Genomic DNA, 6000 nt, shown 5'->3' on the forward strand with positions numbered 1-6000 from the left:
CACCAAATCCACTCACAAAGCTTTGATTGGCCTAAGGCTAAACACAAAGTTTTATAATCATCTAAGCAAATATCATCTTATAACTTTGTTTTTCAACATAAACACAGGTGCAATTTTTGATAGTTTGTTACAATGTTAATATTTTCCATCTAAATCGAGTTAATATTAATTTTTTTGCTTGATACTAAAACTCAGGGATACAACAACTATTTAAAATTTATGAGTATTGTATATTATTCATGCAAAATTAATAAAACTACTACCTCCAGAGAAAACTTGAAGTGAATGTATACAAAAAATTAATACTATAGTCTACAATTCCCTAATACAATTGTCTCAAACATTAAAACTCCAAGTTCAAAGTCTTAATTTTCAGGATTTCGGGCTCAATACATAGAAAGATATAATTAAAAAAACCTTCAAAAAATTTAACCAAACTCAACATATGTAATCTAAAAGTTTGGTAAAGTTTCAGTAGCCTGGACAGAATAATTACAAAGTTGTTAAACTTTAACACCTTCAGTTATTAAATGAGTATCATCTCTACATTATAATAAGCTGATATAAATGTTAGTTGATTGCTTGATTTCTCCAGTCACATTTTACATTGTACAAAGGAGAGAGAGAGAGAGAGAGAGAGAGAGAGAGAGAGAGAGAGAGAGAGAGAGAGAGAGAGAGAGAAAGAAAGAGAGAGAAAGAGATTGATTTAACATCGAGTTGACTGAGGAACATTGAAATTGACAAGCAATAGGAGGATGGTAAAAATGAGAAAAGTTACATAGTTGATGGATGCCAAATGAAGGCCACATGCTTTACACACACCTACAATAGCATGATAAACTTGACAAAGAAGCAGTTGGTTTACCCAACCATATATATAGATGTGTATATGTATATGTGCGTGTATATATGTATTGTATATATGTGTGTATATGTGTATGTGTGTGTATATGTATGTTCTATCTCTCTAAAATAACAACCAATATGTTGGTTGGTCGATTTCTTTGTGCTGTACATCATATAAAGAGATAAAGAGAGGAAATAAAAGAGAGATACAGAGAGAGTTAAAAATAAGAGGTGCTGGATGAAATCATATATTAGGCTCTGTGGAAGCCAATGAGTAAAGAAATGCAACACACAAAGTGAGAGTGAAAGAATCATAGAAACGGAGGAGGAGGAGGAGGAAGAAAGGGAGTATATGATGGTAGTTGGCTGTAGTTGTAAAAGATTCTGCAATAGTTAATATTTATTGTAAGGAATGTTTTCTTTAGGTACTTTTTAAGTTGTTTGTCAGCAGAATATGATTTATAGCATTAATCACTAGGGAATTTGATAACTTAGGAATTTATAGAAAACTGTTCCAAATATATATATGACTAGGCAGTGAGCTGGCAGAAACATTAGCACACCAGGTGAAATGGTTAGCTGTATTTCATCTGTCTTTACGTTCTGAGTTCAAATTCCGCCAAGGTTGACTTTGCCTTTCATCCTTTCAGGAGTCGATCTAGTTGACTGGCCCCTCCCCAAAAATTTCAGGCCTTGTGCCTAGAGCAGAAAAGAATATATATGACTACAACTGTTATAAAAATATTAATACGCTATTGCTTCCCTTATCTTAGTCTATAACTTACTCTCCTCTCCTTTCCAAGTGGTATCCATATATCTACAGCAAGATACTTATCTCTGTCTCACTCATCATCACCATCTTCATCGTTTAACATCTGTTTTCCATGCTGGCATGGGTTGGACAGTTTGACTGAGGTCTGGAGAGCTAGCGGCTGCACCAGGCTCCAATTTGGCCCTTCCTAACGCCAACCACTCTGAGAGTGTAGTGGATACTTTTACGTGCCACCAGCACAAGAGCCAGTCAGGCGGGCCTAGCATTGATCACGTTCAGATAGTGCTTTTTACGTGCCACTGACACAGGGGCCAATCAGGTGGAACTGGCATTGGCCATGTTCATATGGTGCTTTTTATGTGCCACCTGGCACAACTCCCATCCTAATCAATACTACTCCCCCACCCAGTTAAGAGTCTTTTGTCTTTCAGGGTACTTGATGATCTTGGTGATGGTGCCACACGAAAAGCACCCAGTACACTTTGGCATTAAGAAGAGCATCTAGCTGTAGAAGCTAAGCCAAAACAGACAATGCAGCCTGGTACAACCCCTAACCTTGTCAGCTACTGTCAAACTGTCCAACCCTTACTGGCATGGAAAACAGATGTTAAGTGATGATGATGAAGGTGATGACTTTAAAGCTGTGAGCTGGCAGAACTGTTACTGCACTGAGTAAACTGCTTAATGGCATTTCGTTTGACACTATGTTCTGAGTTCAAATTCTGCTGAGGTCACGTTTGCTCTTCATTCTTTTCGAGTCAATAAAATAAGTACTAGTCAAAGTTGGCAACAAAGTTATACTTCAATGAGGAGAAATATTAATACATTTTTGTCATCATGGGTAATATAAGGAAGCATGAGAGATATACAAAAATTACGATTCAACTTTTATCAAATTACCGATGGTGGTAAAAGTATTATTTAAAAGTTATCCACCTTATCACAGGTAACGTTCTAGTTAAAACATGATAATTAGAAACAACTAATGCTTTATACATATATAAATACATACATATATATATAAATATATATATATATATATGCATACACACATATATAATAATATACATATATGCAAATATACATACATATATGTACATCATCATCATCGTTTAACGTCCGCTTTCCATGCTAGCATGGGTTAGACGAATTGACTGAGGACTAGCGAACCAGATGGCTGCACCAGGCTCCAATCTGATCTGGCAGAGTTTCTACAGCTGGATGCCCTTCCTAACGCCAACCACTCCGAGAGTGTAGTGGGTGCTTTTACGTGCCACCAGCACAGGAGCCAGTCCAGTGGCACTGGCAACGACCTCGCTCAAATTGCTTTTCACGTGCCACCGGCACAAGTGCCGATATATGGAGGCGCAATGGCCTAGTGGTTAGGGCAGCAGACTCGCGGTCGCAGGATCGCGGTTTCGATTCCCAGACCGGGCGTTGTGAGTGAAAACACCTAAAAGCTCCACGAGGCTCCGGCAGGGGGTGGTGATCCCTGCTGTACTCTTTCACCACTCTTTCTTCTGTTGGCCTGCTCGCTTAGCCAGCGGGGTGGCGTCATTTGAAGGCTAAAACAATGCAAACGCGTTGTGACCAGCGATGTGTAACAACATTTGATGGTCTGGTCGGTCACGTGATCACGTGATATATATATATGTATATATATATATATATATATATATATATATATAGGAAAAAAGCAACAAGAATGGATTAAAATCTTGGTACAATTGTTTCGTACGAGGACATCTTTAATAAGCTACAAAAAATGCAGTAAATATAGATGGCTCGTTCTCGTCAGCCGAAAAAACATCAGAGATTCCCAAACATGAAAAGGGGTGGATACAAATGAGGGTGTAAGTTTAACTGCATTGAAGAAAGTTCGATTCCTGGAGATCCGATGAAAGGTCTTGAACTTACAGAATTTGTGCATGTCCATATATAGCTCATAGTGAATTGTTAATCAAGTTATGTGAAGAAATTTTGGATACAGTCATGCGAAATTTCTGAGAATCCGAGTAAGAAGCAAAGTGACTGTCATATCGTGTAGAGGAACAGATTGTTATTGAAATTTACAAGAATCACAGATAAGTTTGATTCCTGGAGATCCGATGAAAAGTCTTGAACTTACAGAATATGTGCATGTCCATATAGTGCATAGTGAATTATTAATCAAGTTATGTGAAGAAATTTTGGGTACAATCGTGCGAAATTTCAGGGAATCCGAGTGAGAAGCAAAATGACAATCTTATTCTGTAGAGGAACAGATTGTTATTGAAATTTACAAGAATCACAGAGAGAAGAGGAAGGAAGTAGAATTTAGTCAGTTACTGCTATTAAATGCTATCAAAGAGAAGGGAACGGGAAGCTAAGGGGAGGGACACAAGTTGATACTATAAGAAAAATCTAAGCTTATTTGGTGCAAAATTCGAACTGAGGTCAATTAATTTATTTCTTTATTTATTAGTGTTACTATTAATAGATTGTCAGGTTACAATGAGAGGTCAGTAGAAAGGAAAGAACAAAAGGAGTTGTTTTCTAATGAAACCAAACAATTATATTATTATATTATATTATATTATATTATATTATAATATATTACAATAGGTTTGGGATTAGCAGAATTAATTATTAGTGCAAAAGAAACTAAGAAGTTTAACTAACTAATTTTTTATAGGTAGGTTAAAGTGAAATAGACTAAGAAATAGAGATAAAAATAGAGCAAAATTAAAATTATCTACATAGTCTAATAGAAATAAATCAAATAACTTAAATCAATAAGTATTAAATAGTACAGTTAGAGAGAGACTATAATCATAGCTAGTTAGATCGTATCTGTCTAGTTAAATATATAATATACTATGTGATTTTATAAAGTGATTTTATACTAAGTGATTTTAATATACAGTTGTCAATTAAAATATCATTTAAAATATTTAAGAGTCTTAGTTCGAGCGTGTATACAAGAATTTTCCTAGTTCAATTCTGCTGTTCAGTGAAATTTCCCTATTTTTTCTATACATTAGTATTTCAAATGTTTCCATGGAGCAAAGTTGACAACCTACCCTGCTATTTTTATAGGGTATTGCTCTTCTGACTAATTCCCAATTAAGGTTATATTTGATATTATTGTTTTTTAGTTCCCAAATTTTACTAGAAAGAGTGGTGCTATCAGCTTTATGACGTAATCTGAAGGAGGATAGATGATTATTCAATCTTTTCTTAAAATTTACAGTACATCCAACATAAGTGAATTTATTATTATCTGTGGTTGTGGAGCATTTGTAGATTATGTTATTTAACCCGCATAAACCAGGTGCCGGGTATTTTGATTTAATTCTGCAGTTACATCTAGGGGAATTATAATTAGAAGTGGAATAACTTGAGGATAGAAGTCTCATCCTACTGTTGCTCGAAGCAGTGCGGGTAAATTTATCATGATTTTGGTTATTGTTGTTATCTAAAAAAACTCTATCATTATTGTAGTTAATATTATTATCTAAAGTAGTATTATCATTTATTGGTATTCTTACATTTTCATTTGGTTCTAAAGCCCTACTTTCATTATTAATATTATTGGTGCTGTTATCTAAAATAATGTTATCATTATTGTAGTTAATGTTATTACCTAAAGTAGTATTATTATTTATCGGTATTCCTACACTATCATTTGGTTCTATAACCCTACTATCATTATTGATATTGTTGGTGTGCTGTTAGTATTGTTGTCGGTATTGTTTTCCAAATGTGTAGTGTTGTTGCTGATAACATTGTTGTCCTCATTCACTGTACTTACATTCCTGGTATTATTCCTATTATTAACATAATCATTCCTATTTATGTTATTATTATTATTAACAATTCTATAGCTATTGGTTATATTTATTATATGACATTCCTTATTATCATTGTTGCAATTATTACTTTCAGTAATGTTATTACAATTTTCAATTGTATTTTTATTCTTATTGTTTAAATTTTTTCTGGCTAGTTTTATGTTATTATTATTGATCTTAGCTATTAAAGTGGACATATTTGGGAGGGTTGAATAAGAAATTCTGACTGTTTTTTTAGAAATAATTTTATGATATCTATGAGAGGATGGGAAATTTTTTTCAAGAATTGTTTTGAATCTACTCTGAATATCTGATGAAACCGCACAGTTAAAAGGGATGTTTAGCCATATTATGTCTTTCTTATTAAATTTCTTAGAATTAGAGTTAGGGCTGTTAGAATTGTTCCCACTAGAGTTAGGGTTGTTAGAATTGTTCCTATCATCATCAGATTTTTCGTATTTATTAATGTTCTTGTTTGCATGTTTATTAGTTTTATCCAAGTTTATTTTCTCCTTATTACAAGTGTTCACTGTTATGTTTTTTATTAAT

The 6000-nt window shown here is 34.0% G+C and overlaps 1 protein-coding gene across 1 annotated transcript in view; it reads right to left on the reverse strand.

Moving 5' to 3' along the window:
• The window catches only part of LOC115212803 (fasciculation and elongation protein zeta-2), a 53619-nt gene that overhangs the window by 18358 nt on the left and 29261 nt on the right, over positions 1-6000 (reverse strand). The window lies entirely within an intron of this gene.

The sequence above is a fragment of the Octopus sinensis genome, linkage group LG6 (genome assembly GCF_006345805.1).
Source record: "Octopus sinensis linkage group LG6, ASM634580v1, whole genome shotgun sequence".
Lineage (NCBI taxonomy): Eukaryota > Metazoa > Mollusca > Cephalopoda > Octopoda > Octopodidae > Octopus > Octopus sinensis.